The sequence below is a fragment of the Pteropus alecto genome, unplaced genomic scaffold, assembly GCF_000325575.1.
Source record: "Pteropus alecto unplaced genomic scaffold, ASM32557v1 scaffold143, whole genome shotgun sequence".
NCBI classification, from domain to species: Eukaryota; Metazoa; Chordata; class Mammalia; order Chiroptera; family Pteropodidae; genus Pteropus; species Pteropus alecto.
Genome location: NW_006434828.1, coordinates 276,710 through 292,553, shown reverse-complemented (window position 1 = coordinate 292,553; position 15,844 = coordinate 276,710). Strand labels below are relative to the sequence as shown.

The 15,844-nt window shown below is 49.6% G+C and overlaps 1 long non-coding RNA gene across 6 annotated transcripts in view; it reads right to left on the bottom strand.

Moving 5' to 3' along the window:
* Nucleotides 1–9,921, bottom strand: part of LOC107195528 — a 12,074-nt gene extending 2,153 nt beyond the window's left edge. The window contains exons 1-7 of one of the 6 annotated variants that reach the window (XR_001516709.2): nt 9,766–9,908; nt 7,565–8,993; nt 6,508–6,716; nt 6,106–6,180; nt 4,376–4,605; nt 2,328–3,962; nt 294–2,064 (exon numbers count right to left, since the gene is read on the bottom strand). This is a non-coding gene — a long non-coding RNA (uncharacterized LOC107195528). Of the gene's footprint in view, nt 1–293; nt 2,065–2,327; nt 3,963–4,274; nt 6,181–6,507; nt 6,717–7,564; nt 8,994–9,765 lie in introns of those variants that run through there. The other 5 variants (XR_003045770.1, XR_003045768.1, XR_003045769.1 and 2 more) reach the window with 5 other exon arrangements.
* Between the last annotated feature and the right edge of the window lie 5,923 nt (nt 9,922–15,844).

The window sequence follows — 15,844 nt, the reverse complement described above, 5'->3', positions numbered from 1 at the left end:
TTTAAAGGAAAAAAAAAAAAAAGAAACCCCAAAAAGATCATATGTTTATGGAGTTCAAAGCAGCCTTGCAAATGTAGGCAAATATACTACTTGCCTACACTTATTATTGACTTAAAAGTTGTATCACCAGATGCGTGTCCATAGTAGGGTAACAATAAATTAATATTATTTTTCTGGCAATCCTGCAGAGCTGTTTTCTTTCAAAAGGAGACTAGGTGCTCAGCAAAGGGTCTGTATTGACGGACGCGCTCCAGAAGCAGTGGGGTGAGCTGCAGATGGTGCCCCGGCTCGGTGGAAACGGTTGAAGCGGCTTCGCAAGCCGTGTGCCGATGGTGGTGGAGCCTTCCTCAGCCCGGGTCCCTGGAAGATGCCGCCAACCTGAACGTGTGCCCAGGACACGTGTTCGGTGAACCAGAAAACAGCTTCCGTCACGCGAAGTCCAACGCCAACTCGAACCCCAGAGATGCTGAGTCAGAGGAGACGCCGCCCCGCCCCCAGAGGGCTTCCAGCCCCGGCACGGGCTTCGGGGGCCATGAGGCCACCACGTGGCCCTTTCTGTCTCCACAGAAGACAAACAGGAAGAGGAGCTCCACGACATGTCCACTCTGTGACCAGCAGGTCCTTCGGAAGCCTCCACGAGAGCCCAGGCTGGAGACGGTGGTCGGCCCAAGACCACCCGCTTTGAGACATGAATGGAACGTGGCACCTGATCACACGCAGAGCTGAGCATCAAGGGTCGCTTCTCTTAAGAGGCTGGACTGATGACTCAGACTCCTCGGGTCCCACCGCGTGTCACCGAGTGCTTGCAGAGGACAGCCCTCAGCAGCAGAAGCAGTTCTGACGGAGGCCCAGCTCCCAGCACAAGGCAGGATGTCGGCCGCGGGCGACCTCTCCGGGGGGCTTGTTTAAAGGACCTTGGTAGCCTCTCATTCTAAAGCACTTTTACGCGTATTTGTCATTTAATCCTCGAAATGACCTTGCTGGCCGGGGAGGCAAGACAGTTCAAGGTCATACGGTCAGGGGAGGAGTTAGAACTCAAGTCTTGCGACGACAGACTTGATGTCCTTTCCCACAGGGCCCAGCTCTAGTTTACATCAGGGCTGAAAACGTGCTTCCCTCATAGTCCCCACTATTCCTAATACCCCCCGAAATCATGGCCCAGCAACAGACTTAAGCCCAGTAAAGGGCCAGGACCACATGACTGGTGCTCTGCCCCATGCCAGCCGCCGTGCCACCCTCGGGGTGGCGTTACGGCGATGCAGACCTCGTGGAGATGTCACTGGGTGAGATTTAAACACCATGACATCGATCTGGGCTCCGTACCAGCTCCCCGGGCAGAATCCAAATGGGGAGGAACTAAGGGTTGTAAAGGGGAGTTTGTCAAAAGCTGGGCGACTTGCTAAGGATGTCGGGGTGCAACTGGGTCTGAGGCTTGGCAGCTGTACTTGAACCTCAGTTTCTGCGGAAGTCGGAACCTCAGCCCTCACGGCCCCCTCCCTTTATACTTTGCAAACTTTCCCCTTGCGTTATTTATTTCAATTCATTAAGGATTTACTGAGCACCTGCTGAGGAAAAGACTTGCCGCTGTCCAGCTCCTGTCCAGCTCCCTGACGGCACGAAGTCCAGCATGGGAGATGATTATCAAAAACATGGAAATCGGTCGTTCCTGAGTTCTCCAGTCTTCTGGAGGCCCTTTCCGTGAATAATCAGGTGAAACTATGAGCCCCCGCCCCATTAACCGTGGGAGGCCCAGCACCCTGGCTGGGGTTTAGGGAAGAGAGAATAAACCCCAGAAAATGTCCTTTTGCCACTCACGACAAATACATGTTACTAACGCAGCCCTCACACCCAAACATTCTCCTCTCCTGCAGCTTCGTTCATGGACTTCGCAGCCGGTGTCCGCTGAGTTCCTACTATTTTTGAGGTACCGTGCCACGTGATGAACAAGACAGAGCCCTGCTTTTGTGGCGATGCTCCTTAGATTAAAGGACCAGACGGGTGACCAGTCACTAGTTATATAATGGCACAGCTGCCCCATGCGGCACAGAGTCTTTTACCGGAGGCCTGGGAAAAACGAGAGTGATTACGGAATAGCACGAAGCATCCCTTCAAGTTCAATGGCAGCCTTCCCTAGTACTGAACACTCTGGCTGTTCCCCTCCGAGGGCCTGCTCTCCTGCAATCCCAGCCTCTGGACGCGGCCCTTGAGCATTTCCTTCCACCTCCCCCTTGTTATGAGTTGAACTGTGCGACCCCCACCCCAACGGACCAACCAGTACCTCAGAATGTGGCCTTACTTAGAAACAGGGTCTTTTCCGAGGTACTCACGTTCAAATGTGGTCATTAGGGTGAGCTCTGATCCGGGATGGTTAGCGTCCTTATAAAAAGGGGAACGTTAGCCACAGACAGACACGCACGGAGGAAAGGCGAGGTGAGGAACAGGGAGAAAGTCACCGAACAGATGACCGAAGTGACGTGTCTGAGCCAAGGAATGCTGAAGATGGTGGCCAGTCATCGGAGCTGCAGGAGGCCAGGAAGGAGCGTCCCGCACAGGTCCCGAGGGAGCGTGGCCCTGCCGACGCCTTGACCTCTCACCCCAGGACCGTAAGAAGAAACCTTTCTGTGGTTTTAAGTCACCCCGTTTATGGCACTTGGTTCCAGTGGCTTCAGGAAACTACTACACTCTCATTACTGAGATTCAAACTCTCGCCACACATCCTGCAGGAGACCCAGCTTTCCGCCACCTCGCCAGGTGGGGCGAAGAGGCACTTTAAGCTCCTGGAGCCCGCCCTCCCTCACGGCTTTCCCAAAGCCGCGAGTCATTTATCTCCGTGATAAACTTTGTCATTTCTCTGGCAAGTCGTTTCGAAGAGGTGAAAGTCAGAAGCTCTGGGTGAAGCAGGGGCTGGGGGCCTGAGTCTCTGCCCAAGGGGGGCTCTGTGGCCCCCAGGCGGGAAACTAGACAAGTGACCGCAGGAAACTAGACAAGTGACCGCTGGGCAGCTGCCCTGCCTGTGAGCGTCGGGGCCCATCTGGACTTCAGGGTTTGGAGTCCAGGTCTCTAGAACCTGAAGGTTCGTTGAGGATGCCAACAGATACGCGGTCGCCTACCGTACTCCCCCCAGTCCCCCGTAAACGGTCAGGGAGGGAGAGGGACGCCACCAGATCTGGAGGCTGGGGGGCCGACGAGCAGTTTTACCATAAACAGGTGCGACAGGGTCAGGGCAAGGACGGAAACAAAGAGACATCGGCGGCTCCAGCTCTGTTGTTTTAGAGGCTGAAGCGTAAGCATTGGGTGCCGAGGCCATGACATGCGCGTTGGCGTGTGTCTGTGGGGGAGGGGTGCAGAGACAGGTCCCGAACAGCCCCCGGGACTCGTCCCTGGGTGCGGAGGTTGCGGGGGCAGCCAGGCCATCTGCTGGGGGCGTCTCTGCCACCGCCGGCCTGGGGAAGCCCAGAGACGGGAGGTGAGGGGGGGGCTGCCCAGTTCCTGCAGCCGCTGGTCCGAGCCCAGACTCACACCTGCACCCCCACTTCCAGAAGGCCCTGCGCCGACCGGCCACGGCCACGGCCTCCACCACTTCATGGGGACTCTCCGGACTTCGAAGCCCCTGGACCAGGGCCCCTTCGGGGGTGGCCAGCTTCAGAGACCTGTCCATCAAGTCCATCACCTGGGCGACCTGGACCGGTGATGGGGGGAAACAGAGAGACAGTGGAAGTTCTCACGAGGCTCCGCAGAGGCTGGGCTTTGAGAGGAAGGGGGATGGGCGCCGCCCGGGACACACGGTGCTGCTCCTCCTCCCTCATCCTGGAGTTTCGACCTCTGACCTCGGCGGAGGAGGTCGACGTGCCCACGTGTGGACTTTCCATAGCCGCGAAGGGAGAAGCACATCTCTCATCAAAACTCCATTTTAACAATGACAAAAACAAGCCGGAATCCTTGATTTCTGAATTAAACACCCCCTAGAGGGTCGAAACGGAGAAGAACACCAAGGATTTTAGAAAAGTCACAAAAACGAATGAGCCATCCACAAAATCGATCTCTGTGGCCCAGCCTCGGTCAAATGACAGTTCAGTTAAAGGTCATTAACAAATACGCACTGCGATCAATTATTTAAACATAATTTAAGGCAAACGTAGCGCAAAGCCTTTCCAAACCAGACACGATCGATCTGCTGAAAATAATGTTGTACTTCCATGAGACCAGCCAGACCTGAATCAATAAAATCACCCCAACCATAAACCTTTTATCCGACACAGATTCATCATCAATACCTTTTAACAAACCAAGCCTTTGATGTGCCGCTAGGGTTCTCAGTCGCGATTTTCCTGAGAAAGCTTATGGCCTAAGAAAGTAATTTGTTCACACATCTCACCTCCTCCAGGTCAGACTTCTGTTCAAAGGGAGCCGTTTGGTGATCTCTGCACTCCCGTTCTAAGTAGAAACGGCAAGATTCAGTGTTCGATTCAACGCGGAGATCAGGTACTGAGCATCTAAACTGGGGATCGCAACCTTTTCGTTCCGATCAGCATGCCAGGTGATGGATGGTGCTCACGCGCCCCGGGGGGACACAAGGCGTCCCCGATTCCGCCCCTTTCTCTCACACTGAGGAACGTGTGTCAGAACGCAAAAGAACAATCGTGACAATATCACAAAGATGATCTTAAGTACATTCCAGTTCTTGCCAACAAAAATAGAAGTCATAAACTTTGGTGCCTAAACTACCACGAAAGCCACCGTGATGACCCATCCATGGCTGAAAACCACAGACGCCCAAGACGCTCAGCGTTTGCGATCAAACCCCTTTTAATGAAATATTTTAATGACTTTTAAAAAGGATATGCATTTATGGAGAAGAAAGGAGCGTGGCCTTGAACCCCGTTAATTAGACAAACGAGCGTTTGATTATCCCTCTAATGGCTCAGCACCCATTCTGCCTCTGCTGTGTGGCTTTGCAAATCCTTTCTCTGGAATCATGCACTGAATCTAACTCTTCGTGGGACAAATCTGATTTGCCATCTGTCACGTCCTTGGGAGGATCCTCCCTGTTGCCTCTATACCAATCACCTTAGCAAAAAGAAAGGGGAGAGTCCCAGAAGGATGAGGACACAGGGACAGGGGACAAGGTAAGGGTCTGTCCCCAGATCCACTTTTCTGCTGGCCATTCCAGCAAGGCCGAGTAGAGGGCGGGGCCTTGGCTGGAGGCAGACGGCACAGGGAGCTGGCCTTCGGCTGGAACTCACACGTTCGACACATTTTGAACGTTTTATTATGGGGATTTTCAAACTTATAAGAAAGTAGAGAGCATAGTATAATGAACCCCATCCGCCACCACCAGCTTCCAACAGTTATTAACTCACGGCCAGTCTCGTTTATCTATGCCCTCGACTTCCTTCCTCGAATGGATCATGTTAAGAATTTTAATTCACCGCAGATGCATCATTATTCGCTCGGTAAATTTTGGCAAATTGCTTCATCTCTGTGATCCTCAGTCTCCTTGTCTGTAAGGTACGATCACTGCCTCCCGGGGAGACGGTGAAGGTTAAATGACATCGTGCAGGTGGAAGACTTAAGGCCAAAGCTCGAAAGGCAGGGAAGCTAGAAGGATCGAGCAGTTATGGCTTCTGATACCCCACCCAGCGAACTCCGTGGCACTGGGTTGTCCCTGCCTGGATGAAAACCTGGGAAGACGCTTGGCTTTTCTGGCCATTCTTGGGCGACACACGGGCCTTTGATGGGCCTTAGCATGTCCAGTCCACGCAGGGGCTGAAGTTCAGGGCTGCGTTCCAATAGGCAGCCCCTTCCCTTCCTCCCAGCCCAGGCCTGTGCGAGCAACAGCTGCACATGGACTATGGCTGGGCTGCTGCTTCTTTATTTCCCCTCCTTCCTGTACCCCACGAACCAACCCCTCCACACACACACACACACACACACACACATACACACGCGCACTATAGAACTGTGAGGAGAAGTAGTAATTTGAGCAAGGATGTTCCAAAGTGATTGGCAGGTGTTCAGGTTGAATCGTCTTCTTGTGAGCGTTCTTTGGGGGAGATTTCTAGTTTTTTTGAAGACATCCTGCCCCCACTCCTGAATATTTCTTACCCAGGAATCCAGCAGTACCTCCAGCTTCTCTCTGATGAGGGTGATCTCCGGACCTGGCGTCTTCCCACCGTGGGCCTGTGAGGCAACGCTCGTGAATTCTTCGCCCCACAATCTCTGGGCACACACGTCAACCCCGATATGCCCGCCCCCACCACAGACCTCATCGCAGGGCCTGCCCAGGCTTTCGGTCAACGGGGGCCGTGAAGCCTGCTCACGTCGGGTCCTAACGATACGGTATTTCAATTAAAGGCAGATAAATGCAAGGCACATGGGTCGTGAGATGCGGATGCTGCTTCATGCGAGGGAAATGGTATTGTTTCGAGGCACGAACCATCGCAAAGGCGTTTCATCAGAGTAACTTGCTACCGCTCAGACAGATAAGCATTGAACACCGATTCATACCGAATGTGCTTGGGGATCGGGCTTCACGGTTATGTGAGTCGCTCCCGCGCTGTTTCTCGTGGCTGTGCCCCTGGTGCTCTGAGTCCCTCCTCTGGGACCGTGTAAAGTGCCAGGACAAGGAGGCAGGCCAACCGCACACGTTCCCTAACGCTGGGCGTCTGGGGCTCTTTTTCGGAGCTTCTTGCCCCCTTTTCCCGGCAAGATGACCTCTGGGGAGAGAGGAGAGTGGGCTTAACCTCGCGGCATGAGGCAGGAGGGTCCGGAGTCCACGCTGGTCCCTGCGCCCCTGTGCTGTCCCCGGGAGTGGCCGTCCAAGGGCACCCCCTCCTCCCCTCTCTGCTCTGGGGCCCGTATGGACCCCCTCCCTAGGTCTCTTGCCCTGTGCTACCAGTTGGGTTTGGCAAATGGGGACATTGGCAGGACAGGTGGGATGGGGAGGAGAGTGAGGCCAGGGCGTTTGCATCCCGGATCCCTTCCCTGTGGAGTCCCCGGGGGCTGCCTGGTCCCTGACTAAATGTCTCACCCCCGGGGGCTCGTCCTTCTCTGTGCAGCCGGCCCTGTCTGGGCTTAGGAACCACTTCCTCTCCTCGCCCGCCATGCTGCACTGTCCCCGGCAGTCCCCTGCCCTCAGATACACTTTGGAGGTAGTTCCTTTACACACCTGTACCCCAGGTGTCCCACCTCGAGTGTGCCCTCTGTTCCCAAATGGAATTCCGACCCAGGCTTGGGACCCCCTCGGGCCTCTGAGCTGTGCCCTGCTTCTTACTCTGGCCTTGCTGTGAAAGCCTGAGGCTCGCTCAGCGTGGCCAGGTGCCCCATGAGGACTCGGGGTCTCAGCCCCAGCCTTGCTCACGGGGTTGGCCCACTCTCCCTATGGGATGTTCCAGAGCTTCCGGCTGCCTTCCCCTGGATGCCTGTGGCCCGCAGGGTGCACAGGCCCTGGCTTTCACCTCCGTGCCTCTCCTCCCCCTTCTCCTCCCTCCCATTCTGAAGGGCCTCCCCCTCCCCTTCGCACCCCAGGGGTCCTCCCATAAGTCAAACGCATCTCCCACCCTACCCTGCAAACCTCTTTCCTCTGGGGCTCACACCTTCTTCTTCTAGGGGCACCAAGTCACATCGCTGGGTTTGAAGGACAGATGGCTTTACAGGAAGAGGAAAGTCTGCACTGGCTCAGAAATTCCTATTTGACTAACATTTGGGGAAGCATCTCCTTGAGAACTTCAGGCTGGAATAGTGGCATAAGCCCTCCTAAAAATAACTGGGAAACAAAGAAAGGTGCTTCCCCCGCACCCCGGCCCCCAGTGCAGGGCTTATCGGAACCTTTCCTGTGCTGTTGGGCTTTAAGAATCTCTAAGGGGGTACCTAGTACGCCACCTTCTTCGCCATGTTTGACAACAGCCCTCTTTTCCACGGAGCATCTCACAGGGCCAAATGTTCTGCCAAACTCGCTCTGAAAAAAGCACTGTTCTGCTAGGATTAAATTTAGAACGTCAAGTTCAAAGCCATGTCAAAAGATAAGAGCAAGCTACACATACTTCTCTAAAGCAAAGGGCAGGCGAGAAGCGGGGGGCAGTGAAGAGCCTCGAAGCTGAGAGCACAAGACACGACAGCAAAGCAGGACAACAAACGATTAAGCCGCTTATTAAAACACCGAGATTCTCCCCGACGCACTACTCACAAAAATATACCTAAGGGGGAGGAAGGAGATGAAAATCAAAGGATGAGCAAAATACACAGCGTGCAAATGTCAGCACGTACAAAGAAGATCTAGAAACGGAATTGCAGAGAAATCGAATTCCGAGCAAATACTATGCAATGGGACAACCCGGGCCACTTTTTAATGGACACGAACTCAATCCAGTGTGAGAAGATAATGGGGTTAAAGCTTTATATGTTAGCTTAAGCCTCATAAAGCAAAAATTTTACAGAAAAGCAATGGTAAGATTTTCAAACGATACTGTCCGTCCGAAAGATTGAACACAAATGTTAACATAGGAGATTCGATCAATGTAATTAATAGGGGAAATTTATAGCCATGTTGTAATCTTTTTCTACAAGCTTTCTGTCTTAAATATCCTTGAAAATTTTGAAAATATGCCCACCTCTACAAATCTTATATTTTTTCCAAAGAAGTCCACACATTTTTCTAACCATGATACGATAAACTTGTAAATTAATAACATAGCCTCCAAAGGAAGCACCAAACTCACTCAGAAATTTAAGAATAAATAAAAATGTAAGTCACTTGTCTAAAAACCTGTAAGATTAAGAAGTAAATAAAAACATAAAATGGTAGGCTACTTAGATATTGAAAGCAAGGATGCACCATTTCAAAACACACGTCACAGCCACTATGACAGATTATCAGAGAGAAAGTCACTCTTTTTAAAAAGGGTAGGACTGACAGAAAGTTGATATACTAAAACTTCGCCTCAGGTTTCATTTTTCGCATTTTTGTTTTTAAGCAAAATTAATGCTAAGGAGACCTGGAGAAGAGAAATAAAAGAAATATGCCAGAAATTAATTCATTGGAATAAGATGGAATTCATAAATACAACTAAGAGTTGCTTCCTTTCATGAAATAGATAAAATAGGCAAACCTTTGTTAAACCTAATTTTAAAAGATCCAAAATACAAAGAAATCAAATTAGAAATTTAAGTTGTCATAAAAAGAGCTATGACATCCTTTCTTAAAGATGAGTCTACTCAGCAAAACTGTGCAGTAATAAACTTAAAGATGTCAATGAAGAGAAACATTTTGTGCAAATTTTTAAATCATTGGAAATTTTAAATAACAGGGCCAATAACCACAGAGTACTACAGTTTTCAGGAATTACTCTGTAAAGGCTCTGATGAGGGTGATCTCTGGACTGGATACTGGTTTCCAGTATCTTTTTAAACAAATTACAGGGAGAATTTAACAGAAAAGTTGGTTTTGAAATGCTAACATAAACCTGATGTCAACTTTTAACCAGCGTAGCACAGATATGGCAATCGTAAGTCAGTCTCATATTTGACTAGAATGTAAAGTTATGCACCTACATATTAAATCTGAACATTTATATACACATACACAGATAAATAGAATTTATCCGAAGAATGGAAAGCTGTTACAAATTTAGGTAATGCATTACATTAATATTTTAAAAGAGAAAAAGCTCTACAAGCATTTCAAAAGAAGTTGAAAATGCATTTCATATATTCAGTTCCCATTTTTAGATATAATTCTCTGAAAACTAAGACTACAAAAATTGTTACCTCGCAAATGAAAAATAGTTTTCTCAGAGCAATGGTCATTGTCGCAGTCTGCGATTCACTTGAGGCCCTCAGTGAAATCAGGAGGAAATGAGAGTTAAGGCTACGGCTACTAATTTAATCATTCATCCAACAAATATTCATTGCAGACCTCTCAGCTTCTGGGTGTTGGTTGTAGGTTTCGAAGACACTGAAACAGGGTGTTGTGTTACGTCGTGGTCACGTGATGGCTGTGATTGTGTTATAATGATCTTAGCCATTGTTACGATCATTTGTGTGCCCACGTATCCAAGTGCACCGTAATATCGTATGTGTCAGAAGAGAATTCGCCAAAGCATGTGGACAAAATCAATCTCCAGCAAAGTTTTCCTGTGTACCCCAAATCCTGAGAGAGAGAGCATGGTAGAAAAAGATTTCCATTCACTGGAGAAACACAAACTGTCCCACGAAAGAATCCTGAAGACCAAGGACAGCTGCAGTGATTGCTGGAAAAGAGTCTTTTGTAAAGGAGCCTAAATAGAAATTCTCCATTTCTGACTGGTACGGCAGAATATTGTAAAAAATGATATTTTTTCCCTAAGTGAATTTCTAGGTTTAGACAATTTCAATGAATAATCCAAGCAGAGGGTGCGTGTGTGTGTGTGTGTGTGTGTGTGTGTGTGTGTGTGTGTGTGTGTGATTTTATTTTTATTTTTTTTGGAAGAAAAAGACTCTTAAGAGAAAACCTTCCTTTCAGAGTCAAAGCCGAGGAGCGGATGTGGCCCGCCCGCCCATCTCGCGCTCACTCATTTCCTGAAGCGCCGACGGGGTGACCCTCGCTCCTGGCTCTGGCGTTGCGAGGAGGTGAGTCACCCTGATTAATGCAGCCCAGTCCCGAGAGGAGCTCTGAGTAATTCCCCCAGGAAGAGGAGCCTGGAATTAATCACCGGCTATAAAGCAGTGCAAGTGTTTAAATGAGTAGCCAACAAAATAAAACAAAACCTATTAAAACATGTGTTTGAACAGAAAATTTATACTTCGGACGTGCGTTCCAGACAAAACAAGCGTGTCACCCTCCTGCTGCACGGGAGGCCCACGGCGTGTGCACGTGAGGGGGCGAGGCCATCACGACCGTCCAGGTGGCACCAGCTGCCACGCACGGGACCCAGGAATGTCGATCTTGAGACTCGTAATTGCAATACAGAGACTGCTTTTTTAAAAACTTCTATGAGCATCCTATGGTTTGATTTTTTGCCCTCGGCATTGGTAGCTAATGACAGCAGGAAGTCAGTGTTAATTTGTCACCAAAGCCTGTCGCTATTCACCTGTAAAGAAGATAGTGGAATTTAAGAATATGGGCTCCCAAAAAGAGGCCGCCCACCTCACCTGGCCGCGGTGCTCTGGGGCGGGAGGACACAAGGCTCAGATGTCCAAGAGGGTCCCCGACGTCTTCCTGAGCGGCAGCACGTGGCTGGGCTCCCCTGGTCTGGGGCCCACTCCGTGCCCCGAATCTCGGTCGGTCGGTCCACTCGGAGCCACTCAGTCATATCCCAATTAAATTCAGCAAAACCTGGAGTCTGCTCGAGAAAGCCGACCTACAAATTGACAACAAGGAACATAGAAGAAAACCTCAAAAAGTTGAATACATGTATGGTCGTCCTATCAACAAGTCTGTATGAGACAACAAAATGTAAACAGAAAGGTACTTCGTGAGCACAGAACCCAAACAAAACGAACTCACTGGGTATCCTTACGGGCTAAAACCAAAAACCACGACAGCCCGGATTACAGAGTTCGGGTACGTACAGTGTGGCTCAGGCTCTTCTTTCAACAGGGCCAACTTCAAAAATTGAGCGGCGATGGATTTGGACCTCGGTTCTGCCTCTTTCTGTTTGCGTGACCTTGAGTAGGTCACTTGGTCTGCGGGAACCGCAGTTTCTCAATCCATGAAATGTAGTGTTGGTACCTACTTTCGGGAAGATTGGGAAGGTTAGAGATGATGTATGTGATACTGCTATCAACCACATAAAATGTGATTGTTCTCCGTTTGGTCTGTCCCCCTCCACTTGTCAGGTCCTGACGCTGTCACCTGGAGGCTGAGCCTCATGGAGATTAGAGATGTCATCCATCCCTCGCAGTGCTGTGACCTGAATCAGTGTAGCTCCTACGAATGAGAGTCCCTCCGGGTGTCACACTCGCCCTCAGGCACACACAGGCCGTGGAGTTCCGGCCTCCCCGCCCCCCGAACCTTCTATGCTATTCCGGCTGGTGGCATGAGTTTCCCACGGGCTCCTGGATTTGCTCCCCAGCTCTGTGCAGCTGATCCCCGCTCCACCTGGCTGGATCCCCGAGGCCTTTCCGTGGCTTACCCGGTCCTTCTTCCCAGGGCCCTGCTGGCTTCACCCCCTTTACCCAACACCCGTGTCTGAGCTTCTGCCCAGTGTTGGAACTCTCTGGAAACAGATGTAATAACTCCCGCAGTGTGACCTGAAGTGCCCTGGAGGTCAACATCACCCACACTCAAGCCCAGGTTTGCTACGTATCAGATAACCTCCGACATAATTCTGAATGACCACTGCTTGAGCATGTGCCGACCGGTGTATATGTAGCTGCTGAGTCTGTGGGTTGGCTGGGGGGTCAGCAAGCCCGGGCTCAGCTTGGCCGGAGGTGGCTCTGCACCACAGGTGTCACCTCCTCCTCCCAGGAGCAGCGGGCCACCTTGGTCATTCATCTCTTTGGTCGACGGCAGAAGCAGAGATGCAGCCAGAAACCGTATATACATCCAATTTGCTAACATCCCGTTGGCCAAAGCCAATCACACGGCCGAGCCCAGCCCAAGAGCACGCGAGGTTGCCCCGCCCACAGGAAGTGGGCGCTGGGATGTTACACGGCAGGGAGCTTGGACGCTGGAACAACACTGCATTCCAGCATTTTCTTTCCTTTCTCAGAGGCTGGTTCGGACACTCCTCTCTGCCATGCCTAGCACTAGGTTCTCGCAAATGTTCCCACCATCCCTGACAAAGATCTTGCTTGACCAAACTTTAGACATTCTCCTAAGCCCATCTGTGTACTCCCTTGAAAACCCTAGTTTTGGCAAGAACCTGGCTAAGTGGGTTTAACCAGAAATCCCACCTTCAATCTCTGATCAGGATCCTCATTCGTCCCCCTCTCCCCGGTGACATCTGATCACCTGGCCTGTCTTCAACAAGAATCCTGTTCGGGTGGTTCAGCCAAAAACCCCTTACCCAGAACGTTTCCTCTTAGTACTTTTCCATCCGCTGACCCCCATCTTCCCCTTGACCATAAAGTCCCTCCCTCGTGCTGTATTCCGAGATGAACCTGATCTCTCTCCCCCGCTGCAAGAGGCCACCGCAGCTGTCCTTACACTCATCGCGAGGGTTCCGAATAGTCAGCCTTACCACAGTTAACAAGTGTTATCGTGGTTTAGTTTCTTTAACACCCCTCATATCTGCCTTACTGTTCTACACTGCACATGGTCACTTCTGCTTATACTCAGAGGAGACTCCCGTGACCCTCCAAAAAAGTAGGGACCCCAATTCCCTTCTCGCATAGTGTTCTTACATTTTCCTTCCTGGTTAATACTTCTTTTTGAGAGTAAAAGAAAGCGAATCCTGGAATCATAAATCCTGAGAGCCCCCAAGGACCCGACGATTCTCTGGTTCAAGTTTCTTGCTGTAGCGATGTATAATCCATATAAACTTCCTGTGTGATCAAAAACACGCATAGTTTCTTAAGAGTTTTAGATGTGATTGAAAAGAACATGCATTTTTCATTTTTCTGGTATTGAGTCCTACATATATCGAAAAGTTTAAGCTCTTTAATAGTATTGTGAAGATCTTTGGTATCTCTGTTTATTATTGTTATTATTTATTATTATTATTATTATTATTAAATTTTGCATGCTTAATCTATTGTTTTCAGGGAAAGTTGTGTTAAACTCTCCAAAACTGTTGATTTGCCTATTACTCTGCCATTCCATCGATTGTGGCATTTTAGATTTTGAGGCTGTAGCGCTTGGTGCATATATGTTTGTGAGAGATGTAGCTTTTTGTTATACTGTGGCTTTTCCAGATATACAAACATAAAACATCCTTCTTTGCTCCTTTCGGTGCTTTTTGCACTGACTCTACTTCACCGGATACTGACATTTCTACCTTTGCTTTCTCCTGGTTTCTCCGTAACTGGTTTATCTTTTCCTGCCCTTCCATTATCGAGTTCTATATGTCCTTTTCTCCCGAGCATCTCTTCTAGACAACACATTGTCACAAATGCTCAAGGCCAGGCCCGTGTGCGTGTGCCCCGACTTATTAATGGAGGGTTGGGGTCAACTTCTAAGTGGAGAGTTCTGGGCACCGTTGGCCATGGGTGTCACGCTGGTTGCCACCACAGCCTCGGTCTGCCCCTCTGGTCGGGGAGAAGCAACACCAGGAGAGGCAGTCCCTCGGTTTGAAATGCATCGGTACTGGTGCCTTGGAGGTCAGGATGGAGATGTGACTCTCTGAGAGAGGCCAGGCAGAAGCTGTACACCTGTTCTCATACACCCCCACTCAAAAGGAATGGTTTTGCCCTGATGGTACCCTACTGCATATAACGTGAGCCAAAGATGACCTCTGTGTATCAGTTCCTATATGTTTATTTCTTCACAGCAGGCGGAGGCACTCCAATTATTTAAAAATTGCCCAAACAAGCAGATTTAGCCATTTAGAACCTTCCTTTCTTGCATATTCTGTGAAACTTTACCCCACAGCTGTTACCTATTGATAAAATAGGGCCTTGTAGTTATAAGACTCTAAGCCCCACTGACCTTTAGAGTTCTCTGACCCTGAGACTCTCTGCTCTCACCTAGGCATGTAAGCTCCCCCTCTAATGCCCCTCTCTCCTCTCCCTCCCATCGTACGAAATCCTGCCTGAGGGACTTTCCTCACATGCAAACCTGTCAAAGTATCGCAGGATCAAGCTTGTGTGTGCTATTGCCACCTTGTGGTCATATCTCTTTCCTAGCTCAGCCCCAAACCCCTCCAACCCCTACAGTGGTGGGGAGTTGGAACCAATGGTCTTGACAGCAGCTGCCAATTTCTGCAATAAAGTGGCAGGTAGCGACTATCAGGGCAAATCAGCAGCATTTAAGAGGCTGTCCTCTAAGCTGTCCTACTGCTGCTGCCTCTGACCGTCTTCCGCCCCAGCTGAGGCCACCCCTAGCCTGCAGACTAGAGTTCAAGGCAGCCTCCATCTCCCAGAGCCTTTTCTGGCTTTCGCTGGTGATGGTGGGAAGGTGGTTTATTCCTTTGTTTTCTTGATTTTGCAAGGTAAATCATTTTTTCTCTATTATCAAAATAATGCTTAGGTTTTTCTTTTTTAAGTTTGGAAACTAAAAAAAGCAAGAGAAAGAAAAAAATGCAAATATTTTCGCTGTCAAAGACAAGCACGATTAAGAGTTGGGTACATTTCCTTCGAAAGTTTTTTTTCTATTCATTTTTTGTCCCACAGTTATTAGGATCCCGGGGGACATACAAAATTGCGCATAATGACATTTGAGTCTATTTTCCCCTGTTTATAAAGGAACTGCATGCTCATCACAGTAAAGCTGTTTCTTGGTGGTTTATTGATTGTTCTCATCTAAAACATAGCCAAAGATTTAGGCCCATCATTATGAGCTTTGAAAATCAGAAAATCACCACTATAGTTTCGAGTACTAAAAATGGCCATTGTGTTGTTCTATGCATCTGTGCTTTTTGTGGAGAGAGAAGGAAGATCTTTTTCTTTAGCTGTTCTCATATCACAATCACGTAGAACTTGGCCATTACTCACAAGGGCCAGAACAAGATGGCAGTTATTTTTTTAAGTAGACGTCAAGGCTGGTAAGAGATTCCAACTGAGCTGAGGGGACGAGCGGGAGGTGGGGAGTCTGTGCATCTTTCCTTTGATTAAAGACCAGGGGCATGCCCTCCACGCGTCACATCTCAGCACTGTAGAATGTCCTGGACGAGACCCTGAGAAAGGGGAGGAAAATCACAAGTAGGACCAAAGTTGGGGTTTCCATCAGCCAGGGAGAATGAGGGTTCAGTCAGCAACTGGGTAAGAT